We start from the raw sequence: 17,783 nt of genomic DNA on the forward strand, positions 1-17,783 counted from the left end.
TGGAACTATTGCTATATGGACAAGTCGCTCAGAAATAAACACATGCTGTATAATTGTACGAATAGGAGTATAAAGAGGTACCACTTATGGTGCTTGGTGAGGGATGCAAGTGGTTGGTAGGGGAGCAGAGGAGTTTCTGGGATACTTTCAATGCTTTTCTTTCTTTTCTTTCTTTTTTTTTTTTTTTTTGGTGCACTCACAGCATGCAGAAGTTTCCAGGCCAGGGATAGAACCCAAGCCACAGGGGTGACCAGAGCCACCTCAGTGACAATGCTCTATCCATAACCTGCTGAGCCACCAGAGAACTCACTTAAGACTCTTTTAACTTGGGTTCTATTTACACGAAAATTGTGAAATGCATTGAGCTATTCATTTATGATTTGTGCACACTTATGTATATAAATTATACGTCAATAAAATTTTTACTTAAAATTATTCTCACGATAACCCCCCCCCCCCCGCAAGGTGGTTCTTTCTTTCCAACTTACCAAGGAGGAAATGAGGCTCAGAGGGAAAAAGGAACTGGTGTGTAGTCACGTGGGGAGGAGAGGCAGAGGAGGCCTCAGATCCACCCTGCGTGCATTCCTAAACAGTGTCTCCTGACTTTACTGGTAGTGCTGTCCTCAGGGAGCTCAGTTCCTCACTGGGGCTTTGCACCCTCAGAGGCAGGACCTTCACACCTACTGGCTTTGTGCTCCCTCTGCTGACAGTGCAGGGCTGGACACTGCAGCCCAACAGCTGCTCAGTGCTATGGACGGAATGTTTCTGTCCCCCAAATTCCTATGTTGAAGCCCCAACCTCCCATGTGACAGTATTTGGAGGGAGGCCTTTGGCAGTGATCAGATTTAGAGGAGCTCATGAGGGTGGGGTCCCCACAATGGGATTAGTGCACTTATGAAGGGAAAGTGACCAGAGCCCTCGATCCACCACTTGAAGACACAACAAGACAATGAACATCTGCACGCTAGGCAGTGAGCCCTCATCAGACACAAGCTCTCTGGCACCTTGATCTTGGACTTAGCCCCCAGAACTGTGAGAAGTGAATGTTGATTGTTTAAGCCACCCAGACTATGGTTTTGTTACAGCAGCCTGAGCTGACTGAGAAGGAGATGAAGGCCAGAAGCTACATCTACAAACATGCCCACCTACTCCTTTTCCCTCCCTCCATACTCTCCTTCCTTCCTGGCTCTCCAACATGTTCTTTATTTATTTATTCATTTTTTTTTGTCTCTTGAGGGCCTCCCCACAGCAAATGGAGGTTCCTAGGCTAAGGGTCTCATCAGAGCTACAGCTGCCAGCCACAGACACAGCCACAGCAATGCGGGATCTGAGCTGCGTCTGCAACCTACACCACAGCTCATGGCAATGCTGGATGCTTAACCCATGAGCAAGACCAGGGATTGAACCCTCGTCCTCATGGATCCTAGTTGGGTGCGTTAACCACTGAGCCATGACAGCAACTCCTCAAAAGTGTTCTTGAGCTTGCTTGAGTCTTGACTCGACAACCTAATCTTTAGGATGAGGTTGACAGAGTGGCTTTGGCTGGCCATGCTAGGTCCAGAGGTGGAGTGGGAAGGAATGAAAGGGAGCAAGAATGCTGTCCCAGCCACCTTCCACTCCCGCAGGCCCTCTGCAGCTGAGCCACCACCAGGCAGGGCGGGGCCACCTCCACTCAGCTGCTCCTGGAGAGGTCCTCAGGGCGAGGGGGCTGGACAGTCCTGCTCAGCTCCCAGCTCCAGGGCTTGGCCACACTTCCTCCACCCCCAGCTCAGCCTCACAGCTCTTTGCTCCTTACCACAGAGAAGAGGGAGTGCAGCTGTCTGTGATGGCAGATCACTAAGCAGGGCTTCCTTCCTGTCGTCTCCCTCCCTCCTCCACACAGCTGGGGGAGTCTTAAGCCTCTGCCTCCCTGGAGAATCAGGACCTGGATGCTGTCAGGAGCCTCCCCTGAACAGGCTGATTGCTGGCGTCCCACAGCCCGGGGAAGGGGGTCACCATCGCTGGGGGGGGACAGCTGCCCTCCCCTCCCATCTCTTCTGGCCAGAGGAGGATGCTTAAGCTTAACAGCAGCACCCGGGGACATCAAGCAGGGGGCCAGAGCTTCCTCAAGCTCCCATCCTTAGGTATTGGACTAAGCACTAGACACACGTGATCAGGTTCGAGCTGCACCCCAAGGTGCCCTGAGAGGGGGCACTGTAATTATCCCCATCTGACACATGTAGAAAATGAGCCTCAGGTTTTATATCCGGCAAGGGGCAGCACCTGGCTTTGAACTTGGCTGCGATCAAGGTGTGACCAAGGTCTTTACCTCCAGCAGCCAGACCTCACCACCTGCCAGAGACACTGGCTCCCTCTCGGACTCTCTGGCTCCTCCAGACCTCACCCTGACTCTGCTTCCGCCTCTACCTCTCCCTGTGCCCTGGGTTTGGTCTGTGATCCCTTTCAACCCCTTTCACCCCTAGTCTTGGGCTCCTGCTAGTCTCCTCGAGCTTCTATTCCTTATCTGTGAACTGCAGCTGGCAGTCCTACCTATTTCAGAGGGTTTCTGTATGTACTGAGTAAAGTTTTATTTGTAAATGAACCGGGATATATAATTAAGAGCTCAGTCGATGGCAGCTAGCTATTGCTTTTTTTTTTTTTTTTAATTAACATATGTGACTTGGTAACTCAAGACACTACTGCTCAAACTCTTGATATATTTTTCTCCAACTTTGCAGGTCCCTCGGCCCTATTTCTTTTCTTTCATTATCTAAGCACTAGGGACACTTCCATTTGGGATTTTTTTTTTCCCCCAAAGATGTGTAATCATCTATCAATTGCTAGTCAAAATTGCTCTAAAAGTGCTTAGAAATCACGAATCTGACCAAGAAGTAGTAAACTCCCTGAGGACACTGATTCCTCTGAGATGAGCATGGAGCTGCCAGCAGGAAGAACTCAGGATCTTCAGGGAGAGAAGACAGTGGCGCGGTACGTCCAGCCTCTGGTCCCGGGGACACAGAGGGTTAGAGGCTGGGGTATAGCTAGAGCTATCGCCTTGTGTCCCCTGTAAGCGCTCTGAGTCACAGCCCGATAACAGCAGCTCAGCCCCAGGTGCAAATGAGATCAGACGCCTCTTCTGGAGGCATTTCTGTGGGTCTCTGGCTCCAATGTCCACACTGGCCTCCTCTTACTTCTTGCCTCCATGGTTCAGCCCACACTCTCTGCCACCACCTCCCTGAGGAAGACTGAGCAGGAGCACCCATGGGTTTCCTGTCCACCTGAGTCCCAGAGGGAGGGCAGGGGACAGAGCTGGGGGATGCAGGGTCCCACCTCTGCTCAGTGGCTCGGGTCAGGGAGAGTGAACAGGAAGCAGCACAGAGGCTGGATGGTACCAAGTGACACATAGTCTCACAGTGGATTGGGTACATGCTGAACAGCCTGAGGTTTTCTGGCAAAGGAAGCCTTCGCAGTCACCACTCTCAGAAACCAGACTCTGCCTTCTATCCCTCAAAGTGGAAACACATTTGCCGGCAAAGACCGAGATCCTAAAATGCCTTTCTGGTCCTCAGAAGTGGCTGATCACTGGGGTCCCTCTGTCATCGGCCCCCGCAGCCTCGGAGGCGCTGTGCAGCCAGGACAGGCCTGGTCGAGGCAGGGAGCCAGCGCTGCAATTAGACTGGCTCCGCGGTGGGCTCCTCCTAGCACCCGTCTCGGCCTCCCTGACTGTCCCTGAGCTGCTGCTGGGTCAGGCAACAAAGCATGGTCCTCCTTTCTCACAAAAAAAAGGCCAAGGAGGGGAGGGAGAGCAGAAGGGTGCTGGGTTTGTGTTGCCATCTCTTCACCCTGTCTTGGGACATACCTCCCTGGGGCCCTGCTGGGTGGAGGCCTCTTCAGCAGGGACCTCAACATACACCATTATTTTTGACTCTTGGCAGGCTTCCCTAAAACTACTTTAGCTGATGAGAGGGATGGAATTCCAGGCTGCCCTGTGCTGCTTTCACAGGTTCCACATCTCTCATCAGCTTCTGCATCCATGCAGCATGGTCAAGTGGGAGTTTAATAGCTGCTGTCCCAGGGGCTGTGCAGAGGGCAGCCCTTTGAACTCTGTCTTGAAGGTGGGAGGTTCCCACCACGCCCTAATTTAAAGGGGGAGGGCAGAGAGGGCCTCGAGGTGCGTCCAACAGCTTCCTCTGTTCTGCGCAGCTCCCTGAGGTCTCTCCAAGCTCTCCTTGTCCTAGAATCTGATGGCCCTCACCTGAGCCAGCCACCTTTCTCCCCGATGTCCCTAAAGGCATCTGCTTTCTCCTCCAACAGACCCCAGCGTGCTAGAACGGAGAAACTACTGGACTCTGAAGACAGGATCTAATGTCAGATCAGGTCAGGAAATCACCTCCAGTCTCTGGGTCATGCCGTCAGTTTTCTCCACCAAACACACACACACACACACACACACACACACACACACACAACCACAGAGGATGAGCAGAAAGAAGCCAACTCTCCTGGAAGGAGCATTAGACACTGGGAGGACCCCAGTACGTGATCCTGGAAGGGAATGCGTGTTCCAAACTCCAACAGCTCCTCCTGGGTCCCCACTCTGCCCCCTCCCAGGCTGCCTGCTCCCATCTTGCTGAAATGCCTTTTTAGCAGAATAAATGCCCTTCCGACTTCCAATGCGGGAATTCAACTTCTCCACCTTTTGCCTTCTCTGAGGGCTGCGTCAGCCAGACCGGGGCGTCTCGCACCTGTACATCTCCCATGAACTGAATGCAGAGAGAGAGAAGTTTCATTTCAGTTGTTTTTCTTTCTCCCCATTTCCTGACCTTACGTGCTACGTAATCCAGAAAATGATCCAGATGGGAAAGCCATTGGCTTTGAAGCAAGAGACAGGAGGAAGGAAGGGAGAGGCGCAGCCTAAACCCCTTCCATCCAGCCGTTCACCCCGGGGAGAAATCCTCCCCCCTAAACTCTGTGCTCACGATGGCCTTGTGGGGGGCTCTTCCTGAGACAGAGGAAAACCCTGCTTAAGGGCAGGGCCCCGAGCCCCCCCCCCACCTCCTGCACAAGCATTTGGAAGAAGCCCATGGGAACAAGAGATCCACTTTGAGGGCTGAGTCTTCACGTCAGGGTATTCAGTGATGTCTTGCTCATCTGTTCTACCTAATTTCATAAGTCAATTTTAATTCAGTTAAATTGACAATGAGGGTGGAGTTCCAGAGTGACAGGGGTGGAAGCGATGCCCTCCCACATGTTTTTCAGTCACTCCCCCTCTGCCCGAGTAAACAGATAAGAGAGTGGCTGTCACAGGCAGCACTGCCTGACCCCTTGGACAAGTTCCTGGACCAAGGGCTCATGCATGACCTTCCTGCACAGATAACTCAGCCTCATGCTGGGTTTCCTCCCACTGGAGCTGATGGGAAGAGGATGAGACTAACATACACTGAGCTCCCGCCAGGTTTCACATGATTTTACTTGTATCAGCACCCGTAATTTTCATTAAAATTCCATGTGGGGCACAATATATTTTACAGATGAGACAACTGGAGCTCAGAGAGGTTAACTGGCTTGCCCGAGGCCCCACAGCTGTTAGGTAGCAGACCAGAGATCTGAACACTGATCTGATTCCCAAACACATTCTTTCTGCTGTCTCCACTCAACCTTGCCCACAGAACTGGCAAGCATGAAAAAGCTCAGGCCTCACCTTTGGGACTCACCTGCTCTCTACTAGGGCTGGAGGCTGCCATCCAGGTAAGGATGAACCACTCTGGGAGCCTAAGGGCGCGTGGCATGGGCTGGAGTGTTTCTGGAGGAGGAACTTGTCTCCAGGTGTCACCTCCCTGGAGACTTCACAGGACCTGGCCACAGCCCTGCCCCTCCCCTGGCTAGCCAGTCTCTTAACAGGCAAGAAGGATGCTTTGGGGCAGGTACCTGGCTGAGGAACCTTCCAGAGGAAGAGGGGGAATGGTGTTCTGAGAGCTTCAGAGATGTGGGCAGGGAACCCATGGCACCCTGTGAGATGGAAGGAGAGCCCCACTTTTTTTTTTGGTCTTTTTGCCTTTTCTCGAGCCACTCCCATGGCACATGGAGGTTCCCAGGCTAGGGGTCTAATTGGAGCTGTAGCCACCGGCCTATGCCACAGCCACAGCAACGCGGGATCCGAGCTGCGTCTGCAACCCACACCACATCTCATGGCAACGCCGGATCCTTAACCCACCAAGCGAGGCCAGGGATCAAACCCGCAGCCTCATGGTTCCTAGTAGGATTTGTTAGCCACTGTGCTACGACGGGAACTCCTGAAGGAGGTCCCTGCTTGACGAGACTTGCCTCTCCTGGCATCAGGATGCACACTTGCCTCCTGTTTGGGAACTTCTCCTGATGTGGCATCCATGCTCTGGGTGGGGGGCGTGGCTGGTGGCACCTGCCATCTTCCCGTTTTATCTGAGTTTGCTTTAAACCGAGCACATGTGAGACAGAGGCACAGCCCCTGCTTTTCACGTTTGGAAGGTGTCAACTGGCCTTGTACAGCTTCACTGTCATGTTAGCCAGGAGATTCTCAGAACCCTTAGAACGAAGGAGCAGGCAGAGGGAAAAGAAGGAAATAAAACCTCAGGAGCACTCAGCAAAACAGGAATGAAGACAAGAGAGAAAAACGGAGCCCATGGGCATCAGCTGTCCCTGGAGGGCGGGGACTCCTCGACTTGGGTGAGGAGAAAGCCAGAGACAGAAAACATCCCACTACAGACAAGCTCGCGTATGTCCCCAGGGGCAAACCTGCCTAATACTCCAGCTTTGAGATCTGATGATTCTACCAGCCCACAGTTAGCAGTGGGAGAGTTCAAGGAGTCTGATGCAGGGGCTCTGATCTTGCTTCTGCACTAACCAGCTGTGGGACCCTGAGCACTAAGTACCAGTCTGGGCCTCCGGGCCTCCATCTACTAACCACATGTCCCTGTGACTTCTTCCAGGTCCAAAGCTGGGAAGTATTCCCCATGTATCCTGTTATAAGTCCTAAGTCCAGCACATTGACCCCTAGCTTTTGATCTTGGACTAAGAACTTCCCTCTTCTTGAAGCTTTGGCTACCCCAAGTTTCCAGGCTGCGTGAGATCTCTGGGAATGTGTGCTGATAAGTAGAAGATGAGAGGTGGATAGAAAGGTGTTCTAATAAATAATGCTATTTCTAGAAAGCCTCTCCACTTCAAATCCATCCTGTACTCCACTGCTAGACTGACTTCCTGTTACACACCACCCCTCTGCCTGTGAGGACTTCAGTGGCTCCCTACTGCCTGCCAAGTCACAGGAAAACCCCAAGCGGGGCACGAAAGGCCCTCCTCAATCTGACCCAACTTGCCTCTGTTTCCCTGCCACTTCTGGTCCCTTATCTGTGTACCCATTCCTTCCATCTCTTCAAATCACACCCAACCCATAGGGTCCTTCTCAAATTCTGTATTTTCCAAGAAGACATTTCAGACCATGGACTTTGTACAGTGATTTTTTTTTTCCTTTTTACAGCTGCATATGGAAGTTCTCAAGCTAAGGGTCAAATTGGAGCTGCCGCTGCCGTCTACACCACAGCCACAGCCACACCTGATCCAAGCCCCATCTGCGACCTATGCCACAACTTATGGCAACATCGGATCCTTAACACACTGAGCGAGGCCAGGGATCGAACCTGCAATCTCATGGACACTATGTCGAGTTCTTAAGCCCCTGAACCACAATGGGAACTCCTGTAAAGTAATTTTGAAAAATGTGTCTATCTCCTGCCCCAATATCAGCCAGTGATGCCCCCAGGATTCAGTGGAGTATTTGACGGGAACCTAGTATTCTATCCCTTTCAAAGATTGAACTAAAAGAGAATGAACTGGGTTCCTGGGATCTAAAACAGTAGCTCTTGAAGATAAGCAGAAAAGACTTGAGGAAGAAGATTTTTGAGGGAGACAGAATGATATTTAAGGATCTTTTCCACCCTGAGATTCTGTGTGTCAAGGCAGAGAGTACAGTGCATCGCTTCAAAGCAGGCTCTTTAGTTTCCAGATAAATCCTGGAACCCTGGCCTTCAAAGTCCTGTTACAGCTGTAGCATACAGCCAGTCCTTCATCCAGAGAAGTTTTTTTCTTTTTTTGCTTTCTAGGGCCACACCCCTGGCATATGGAAGTTCCCAGGCTAGGGGTCGAATCGGAGCTACAGCTGCCGGCCTACACCACAGCCACAACAACTGGGGATCTGAGCCTCATCTACAACCTACACCATAGCTCATGGCAATGTTGGATCCTTAACCCACTGAGCGAGGCCAGGGATTGAACCCTCATCCTCATGGATAACAGTCAGGTTCAATGTTGCTGCCCCACAACTGGAACTCCCAGAGAGGTTTCTAAGTCAGCAGATGGCTGAGGCACTGCTAGAAGCCCAGGGAGGCTGAGAGCCTGGTGCTCCAGGTCATCCTGCTAGAGAAGAGGGAGAAAAGCCAAGCATCCTGCCCTTACCCGTCCTGCAGCAGTGGGTGCCCAGCCTTTGAACGGGGCAGCTGCAGCCCGGCGGGGGCGGGGGGTAGTGGGCAGGCAGCTGGGACTCCTTCCTGGCCCCTTCAGTGGAGCCCTCCCTTCCCAGTGCAGGTGGAGGCTGGGGGCTCTGCCCGCAGCTCTTGTTCTCCCCACCTGCCTGCAATGCGGTTTGTCTGCTGGCGCCACTGAGGCGTAGGGGCTGGGGAATTTGATCAGCAAGGAGGGGGAGGTTGTCTCCCCAAGACGTGAGCACAGACTAATCCCTCCCTCCCTGCTCGCTCGGGTGCACTGCTGAGATGCCCTGCTGAGGGGAGGGGCAGAAAGAGCCAGGGCTGAAGTATCTGAAGGTTGCAGTAAATCAGGGAGGTGCCCTGAGTGCTTAAGTGTCCTTCAGAAACTCTGCTGCCCTGACCTCCCAGCTGAGGTGTTGGGGTGGACACAGCCCAGGCATCCTCCGGCTGCCTCTTAGCGACTGGCAGAAGGTCAAGAGCAGCCTTGAGGCTCCTTCCCCAACTTGGGACCCCCTTGACCTTCTCAGCGCTGTTCCCCAGAGTCCCTGCCTCCCTCGCTGTGTGGAGGCTTTCGTGCTCAGGGTGTCCCCATTATCTTCCTTGAGAAATGGGTGGGAGGGAAGGCCCCCCCACCGGGTCGGGGTCCACTAGGTTTCACACCAACATGGGTTGGCACTGAGTCCCTCCTTCCAACCTCTGCCTGGGAGACCGAACAAATGTTATCGGTGACTCAGAGAACCTCCTGTCAAGGTCACTCTGTTCTGCCTGATGCTGTCTCTTCTGCTGTCTGACATGAAAACTGACTCTGTCCACCACCCCCTCCCTGCCAGCCCCAGTGCCCTGCCCACACTCCAAGGCAGCCCCATCCCCTGGGCTGGAGATCACTGGAAACTTCAGCTCCTGGCACAAGGTCTCTAGGTTTCTGCTTCCCTAGCTGTTTCTGCTCCTCTGTGATATTAACCCTTTCCCTCCCTGAAGCCTCCTCACCAAGATAGTAGACCAAGATCTGAAAGGTCCCCTGTTTTGTTTTTTTCAGGCTGTGGACGTTCCCAGGCTAGGGGTCGAATTGGAGCTTCAGCTGCTGGCTTATACCACAGCCACAGGAACGCAGGATCCAAGCCACATCTTCGACCTACACCATAGCTCATGGCAACACCGGATCCTTAACCCACTGAGAGACACCAGGGATAGAACCCACGTCCTCACAGATACTAGTCGGGTTCATAACCCGCTGAGCCACAACAGGAACTCCCTAAAAGATGCCCTGTTATCCCTCCTCTCCTTGTGTGCCTGGGATCCCAGACACTGTGGTCCCTGGGTGACACGGGGAGCGCTGAGACGGCTGGGTGGGAAGGGCCAACTCGGGCTGCATCACCATCAGTCTCGGCCATCTGGGGCTGAGCCCTGATTGTACCTAGAGCTGGTTGCTATACCCCGGAGGCATAACTCATTTTCTTTTAGGAAGTTTATCATCTAGGCAGGGGGAAGGATAGGGGTGACCAGCTCAGTACTAAGGCATGGGAACAGATGCTCAGGGGTGTGACTGTACCTATTAGAGGATGTTAGGAACAGGGAGCCAGTGAAGGACGGAGTCTTTCTCTCCCCACAGCTGATGTCATTTTCCCCTCCCGACCAGGGAGGTGCAACCCCAGCGGTGAGTGTAACTCTCTCACCCTAGAATGCCTGGGGCTCCTCCTCCTGGGCCAGAACGCACTCATCGGTGGCTCACCGCCCCACTGCCCCACCGCCCAGGGTAGCTGGGGTCACTGGGGACAGGTGCTGGCAAGCCCCAGCTTTGCTTCCCTGCCTCCTTCGCTTTCTCTTACCTCCTTCCCTCTCCCCTTTGCTCGCAGGCCTATGCTCAATTCTCTCTCTTCAGCAGGAATATAATGTTCGGCGGCTTTCCACCCACTCTCTGAATGCTGCCAGCGAATAATGACTAAGGTGGTGGGTGGAAGTACAGCAAGTTGAGACCAATTTAGCAGTCCAGGGTGCCAGGAGGAGGGTGATTTAGCAGCAAATAGCTTTGCAAACAGCAAAGAGAGTGAAGATGCCCCCCAAACCAACAGACCAGCGGAGCCAAGTGCACAGCCCTGCCCTGGTGCCGGGGGCAGGGATGGCCTCAGCCATCTGGCAGTCTGCACAACGAGGTTAGGTCATGCATGGGGCAGGGTTGGTCCTGAGACGCCAAATGATCTTCAGAGCCATGCCCCCCACACCGGATCTCAGCTCTACTCTGGACCCTTTGAGGGGCCCCTCTTCTCGTGGATGCTGGGGCCTGGGAAGGTCTATGGCAACTTGAGAGACTGCCCTGGGCCTGGCGGAAATGGAAGGTCTCTGGTGTCGGGGAGGGGGGCTGCACAAGCACACTGCAGCTCCTGCCCCAGAGACAGGCCAACCCAAGTGGACACAGGCGAGGAGCTTGCAGGACCTGCCATCCAGGAGTCTGAAAATTCGGGTTATGGGATGTGACTGTGAGTGTGGGTATCAGAAGAGAGCTTGCTGGAGATGGAGAGGTGATGGGAATGAATGGGGGGTGTGTGCTCGTGCACGCACACATGAGCACACGCATGAGCACACACACGTGCACCTGCTGGAAGCCATCATGAAGGCAGTTTATCTTTTCCCACAGTGATAAACTTGTATGGAAGCAAATCTGTGGGTGATCTGGGAAGGCCAGCTCTTTACTGCCTTTGTTCAGACACTGGACAAAGCCCCCATCACATCTGTTTGGACACCAATTTGGCCTGTCACTTAGTAAGAAAAATCACATCTCTGCTGGATTGATTAGGACAATTAGTTTTAGCTATTAGTGCTAGTGTGCGCTCGCGAGCACACACACACACACACACATACACACACACACACACTCACGCTCTCTCTCTCTCTCTATCCTGTCTCTTCCACCTTCCCTGTCTCCCCACTGCACCCTCTCTCCATCAACCCTCCATCGAATTCCTTCCTTATCTGGGAGGTCGCCTCCACGTGTGATCACCTCCAAAGTCTGGTTTCCACACAAAGCTTCCATTACCGGTGAAGAGACTGCTAATCTCATTTTAGTTGGAACTTATTTGCATATGGATAAGGTGGAAATACGGAAATACATTTTATGGAATGAAGTTTGGTATTCCAACGGAATGCCATTAATTCAGATTCCGTGAAGACAAAATTTGCATAATTTCAATGTGGGATGGACTCAACCTTCTGAGCTGACTAGTTCTATAGAGAAAGAACCAACCTAAGAAATGTTTCATTCCTTAAAGTAAGTCTCAACTACAGATCCCATCATGCCAAATACTTCCTAGTTGATCTTTTGAGCTTAATCTACATGCATAACAAGTGCTTAGGGAAGGAGACACAGAAAACGGAAAAAGAACTCTAAAACTCTCATGAAACTTGCAGTATAATATTAATCAACTGAGTTCTTAAAAATTTTTAAAAATCTCTTTTTTTTTTCCTGTACATTAAATACTTGCAACAATTCATGAAGTTAAATCCATTCACTTAAGGAGGCCTAATGGTTGGGAGTCAGGACAGCTTGGTTCAAATTCCAATATTCTTAGGGCTTGGGGGATGTACTGAGGGTTTGGGATGGACATGCTGTAAAATTTAGTTGTGATGATTGTTGGACACCTATAAATGTAATAAAATTCATTAAGTAATAAAAAAAATTCCAATATTCCACTTAAAATCTTGGGTGAAACTCCTTTATCTCTGACAGGCTCACTCAGTTTTCTCATCTGTCAAACTGGATAAGGACTCTCAGAGTTGTAAATAATAATAACAACATTCCCTTTATTATTATTATTATTTTCATTATTATTATTTTAGGGCTGCATCAGTGGCATATGGAAGTTCCCAGACTAGAGGTCAAATTGGAGCTGCAGCTGCCAGCCTACACCACAGCCACAACAACGCAGGATCTGAACTCGTCGTTGACCTACACCATAGCTCACAGCAACACCAGATCCCTGACCCAATAAGCGCGGCCAGGGATCAAACCCATATCTTCATGGATACTAGTGGGTTCATTTCCACTGAGCCACAAGGTGAATTCCAATAACGTTCCCTTTAAAGTCCTATACACATAAAAAGGGCTATTAAAATCATGGTCATAGGAAGCTTAGGGATGGTTAGGCCTTCCGGCAGGAGTCTGTCCTGCAGGAAGCAAGAAAGTGAGAGAAGCAGGATGGAGACCCATTACAGCAGCTAGAAGCTGGACTTATGCACACCTGACTTTGGCTGACACATCCCAACTCACTTGCTGTCCAAGGCCAAGCTACACACTCACTGGGCTGGAGGCAGTTCTGAGAGGTGAGTTCCTTCCCACCTCGCATTCCCCATTTCTGACTGGTTTGGTGGCTGGCCAAGCTGGGCAGAAGGAGGGAACAGGCTCCCCCTGGGGCTCCCCTTGGAGAGAGAGAGAGAGACTCATCTCAGCTCTCAGTTTGCTTCTGGGAGCTATGACCTTGCTACCGCTACCCTTCATCTCGAAGGGATAAATACTGCTCCACCCTAGTCTTCTAGCTTCCCTCCCTCCTGGTGAGCAGCTGCTGTGTTCAAAGTTAGCACAATCCAGTTTTCCATGCTACTTGTCACGGATTGGTGTGTGCTGTTTCCTCTTCAAGCCTCACCACAAATTTCAGTCTTAAACTAAAATTTTGCTGTTCTGTTTATCCCCATTTCCCTAGCACCTTGCACGGATTTCATAATGAGGGATGATCTTTGAAAGGAAAATGAAAATCATCAAGGATCCCTGAGAAGGCATGAGAATTCCTGATATGAGAAATCGGGGTGGTGCAAAGGGCATGGGAAGGGAGTCACCAGACTCTGAACCCTGTGACCTTGGGCGAAATCACAGCCAGATTACCTCTCCAAACATGGAGCATTTCACACTCCTAACAGCACCACCATGCTGTCCATTTCAGACCAGGGGTTTTCAAACTGGAGCAGCACAAAGACCTATTCAAAAGCAAATGCAAAAAGGCCTTCCATGTAAATCATCTAAAGATTTCCCCAGGCAGTTGCATACTTTTTTGTTGGCCAAACCTCAGAAACACCTCATCATTGCCCTGGAACCACTGCCTCCTGGGGTTCCAAGCACAGGATTTTAAAACCCCCAATCTAGATCACACCTAGTACTGCCCACTGGTATAATTGCACTTCTCTCACTTGATTGACCTGGAGATAGAGTGCGTGGGTTGGCAGGGTGGGTGGAGGCTGGGTTTTCTTTAGGCTCCCAAACTGTTGGAGGCAGGAACTGGAATGGAGAAGCTGTGTCTAGGCAGAAGAAGCCCTGAAGGGCCTGGCCTAGTAACAGAGGCAGGGAAGTCAGTGGCCCTGCCAGCAAAGTGTCCTCAAGCAGAAATGTGCGGCTGGGAAAAGTGCTCCCACCAAGAGTCTCTGACAGCTCTTTTCTCTCCCATTACTTTATTAAACATTCATTTCCTAAGGGCTTCTTTACAGCAGCCACACACTACCCTGAGCTGGGAATTCATGACACAATCTCTGCCTCTAGGAACTTTGCAGGCCCTGTAGGAGCCAGGCGAGCAGGGAATGATGGCAGGAACTCAGAGGAAGGCACATGACCCAGACTTTAAGGAGAGGGGAAGGTTTCTTGGAAGAGTTGATCCTTATGGTTAAAACCAGAAGTGCAAGTGGGAGCTAGTCGAGCGCAGAGAAGAAATGTGTTCAAAAGTAGCAGGAGCCAGGGGAAAGAGCCAGGGGCTGAGCTGAGCTGAGTTCAAACTCTTACTTCTCTATCTCCCATCCTGGCAAACTTATTTATGTCTCCTCGTCTAATAATCATACATACTCTGCGGGCCTGTGATGAGAATGAAAGGCGATAAAGAATAAAAACTCCTGGACATGCAGGGTACTTAATGAATGGTATTACACTAGTCTGCAAGCTGCACAACCAAAGGTTTGCCATTGTCACCTCATTTGTCTTTGGAGACTCACTTTCTGGCCCAGAGCCTTGCATTTTGTAAGCACCCAATGAATATTTATTAAATGGATGTTGAATAAGTGCAAAGGCATATATATACATTTTCGGGATTAGAAAACCGTTTTTCCAAAGCTGGAGCCCATTTACCTCTGCATCCATACAGGCAGACACATGGCTTCTCAAAACAGCACAGCAAATCTTTCCTTCACACAGTCCCAAAGCTTTGGTGCTCCCCAACCCACACCTATAGAGCGGCTCCCCTTCCCGACACACATCTAATGCGACACACATGGGCAGATGAGGGACTCCTCCTACAGACAGAGAGATGCACAAGCTGAGCTATTAAAACAGGTTCTACCTTGTGAGCACGCAGAGGCTGCCATAAATGTTAAAACAACCATCTCGAATGTCCCATCCCTCTTGCTCACACACTGGTGCCTTCCAAGAGATGTCCTTCTTTCCCCACCAGTTTTTTCCCACCTCCAGCACAGCGAGTGTGCCCCAGGCTCACATCTACCCAGCTGAGCCCTGGTGTGTACTTGGACTCCCCCTGGCTACACCTGACTTTGCTCCGATTGGCTGTGGACCTCAGGGAAAGCCCTGCTGCTGCTCCGGGCCTCCCTTTCTCACTGGTAGAACACAGAGAGTTGGCCGTGCTTCATGCCAACCTGGTAGTTATGTTGTGAGGGTAAAGGAGATACCAAATGAGATAACGTCTGTGATGGGCAGAAAGTGCCTCAAGAAGAAAGGCGGTGGATAAACACAAGGTGTGAATGCCACCCCTGATGACTGCGTAGGCCTCTGCCCACAGACTGCTCTCCTCCACCCTTGAACGCAAACACCCTTCCTGCCTACTGTAAACGCGGCCTCTGATACCCACCTCCGTGTGGGTACATATACACACATACTTCCATCACCTGTATTTCCCCCAGCATGCCCAGGGAAAACTGTTTTTGAACTTAGAGGGAGCTCAGGTTACAAACCCTCTCTCGCCCCTACCCACAGGCTCCTCTCCAGGGTCTCTGGTGCGGGAAGAAGCACCAAGCAGACAGCTCCTCTCTGTGGGTAGGCATCTTGGTTCCCATGACTAGGCTGCACCGCCAGCAGAGCAGGAGACCCCTGTCGGGTCCAGCTCCTGCCAAGAGCCCTCCAGAGCTTGGTACCTCCTCACTAGCGGGCCAGCATCCGAAGAGACCAGAGAAGACAGGATGATGGCAGCAGGGTTGTGTGGATAGAATGGAAGAGGAAGGACCCAGAAACTTCAGATGCTCAGGGCCCAAAGCCCTCCTGGTTCCTGGGAGACTTAGGGCCAGGAAGCTGAGTCTGGAGCACTTTTCTAGGACTGACACACTTGTGAGGGAGCAGAATGCTCATTTCTTCCATACTTTAATCTTTTCCACTTGGAGTGGAAAAGGGAAAGCCCTTGGTATCGTGATGCCTATTGCTGCTGAATTGTGTGCTCGGAAGGCTGGAGTTAAGCGTGTGGAAGGCTGTGTGTGTGTGTGTGTGTGTGTGTCTGTGTGTGTGTGTGTAGGGAAGGGGAGAAAGTGGGGGGTTGGCTGCCTGTGGTAGGTGAGAGGAAGAAGTGAATGTGGTGTGTGTGTAGGTGTGAGACAGTGTGTGTGTGTTGCTTTGGCTGAATTGCTCCAGGGGGGCCTCTTAAATACCCAGGTTCATCCCCCAATACACCTCAACCCTTGTGACCTATTCCTTCAGTGAAACAATCCAAACCTCTTACTGCATCTGAGCCCCCGCCACCAGTGTGGACACAGCCCACCTCCAAAGTTCCAGACGGCAAAGTTCAGTGGCGGCGCCCCAGCTGTCAGACCCACACGCACACCTCCCGCTTCCTCAGCTCTGGACATCGGTGTCACCCAACGCCTAGGACCTCCCCAGATCAGATTTGAAAGTAGGTAAAACCCGTCTGCAGGAAACTGGAAACAAAGACGTAAGGACGGACGCACCATCCTTTCTTCCGGGCTGGGACCAAACCAGCCGCACGCGCCCTGGCAGAGGGGAGACCCTGACAGTTACACGCAGAGACAAAGACACCTGGACAGACAACGGCACAGACAGACAAAGACCGACGGACCCGCTGGCACGCCGTGGGGAGCGCAGATTCCCCGCAGCCCGGGCGCCCTGTCGCGGCCGGAGACCCTTCTTTGGAGGGAGCGAGACCCTCGTCCACAGCACCTTACCTGCCCCTGAGCCTGGGGCTGACTTGAGGGTTTTGTTTTTTTTTTTTTTCAGTGTGTTTCTCGATGTGCTCCCGACTCTCTTCTCCCAGAGCTCCGGGCCGGGCGGGTCCCTCTGCTGCTTGCGACTTCGGCTCACTGGACTAGGCGGGCAGAGAAACTTTCGGCCTCGCCGCCCGCCCGGCGCCCGCCCGCCAGCTCCGGCGCGCCGGCCTCCGCGCGGGTCCCCGAGCTGCTGGCTGGCGGGCGGGAGGGCAGGGCGGGGCGGGCGGGGCGGGGTCGGCATCGCTCATTGGCCATGGTGGGCCGGGGCGGGGCTGGGCGGGGCTGGCGCCGGCGCTGCTCATTGGCCAAACTCGGCCTGCTGCTGGTCCTTGCGGCTCCGCGGCCTTTGTTCCCAGCTGACAGCTGCGGCTGCTCTCGACCTCCTCCTCTTCTGCATCCGCCTCCCGCGAGGGGTCCCTGCTCCCCAACTCTCCACTCTCACAACAGATCCTTCCTGGGAGCCCTATCTGCTCAATCTTTCTCTCCCCCCCTTTCTCTTTTTCAATTCCTTCTTTTTGTCCTTTTCTTATTTCCTCCCTTCTTTATCACCCCTTCTTCTTACAAGTTTCACTTTCTCAGCACCATCTCCTCACTCCAACCCCCAAACTCTGCAGAAAGACTGATTGCTAGGTTCGAAGTCCACACTAGAAGCCCAGAGAGGGGCATTGGTTCACCATGCCAGGGTTACAGACTGGAGCCCAGACCACTGGCACCCCCACTCCCAAGACAATTCAAAAGCAAACGTTTCCAGTTCCCTCCCAGGGCCTGAGTTTTAGGTGGAAGCTGAGGCCTTTTATAGTTAGTCATCTTTCCCAGTACCTTTCTAACACTATCATTTTCTCTACCACCCTCATTTCAATTTCAAGCATTTTTTTTCCTTTTTTTGGCTGCACGCACAGCCTGTGGAATTTCCCAGGCCAGGATATAACTAGCACCATAGCAGTGACAACACCAAATCCTTAACCACTAGGCTGCCAGAGTACTCCCACTTTCTAGCATTTGAGCTAGGAGGGGACCTGAACCTACAAGCTTTGGTTGGACAAAGGGCCTGTTAAGTGCAGTTCCAGGTGTCACATGAGGTTGGGGTCTGGAGGGTGCACTGAG

General features: G+C 52.2%; 1 protein-coding gene across 2 annotated transcripts in view; it reads right to left on the minus strand.

Annotated features, from left to right (window-relative positions):
* Positions 1–16,900, minus strand: part of LZTS1 (leucine zipper tumor suppressor 1) — a 59,713-nt gene extending 42,813 nt beyond the window's left edge. The window contains exon 1 of one of the 2 annotated variants that reach the window (XM_001925505.4): positions 16,638–16,900. The gene's annotated coding sequence lies outside the window, so the exon portion shown is untranslated. Of the gene's footprint in view, positions 1–14,797; positions 16,596–16,637 lie in introns of those variants that run through there. The other variant, XM_021072721.1, reaches the window with a different exon arrangement.

This window comes from Sus scrofa, chromosome 14, assembly GCF_000003025.6.
Source record: "Sus scrofa isolate TJ Tabasco breed Duroc chromosome 14, Sscrofa11.1, whole genome shotgun sequence".
NCBI classification, from domain to species: domain Eukaryota; kingdom Metazoa; phylum Chordata; class Mammalia; order Artiodactyla; family Suidae; genus Sus; species Sus scrofa.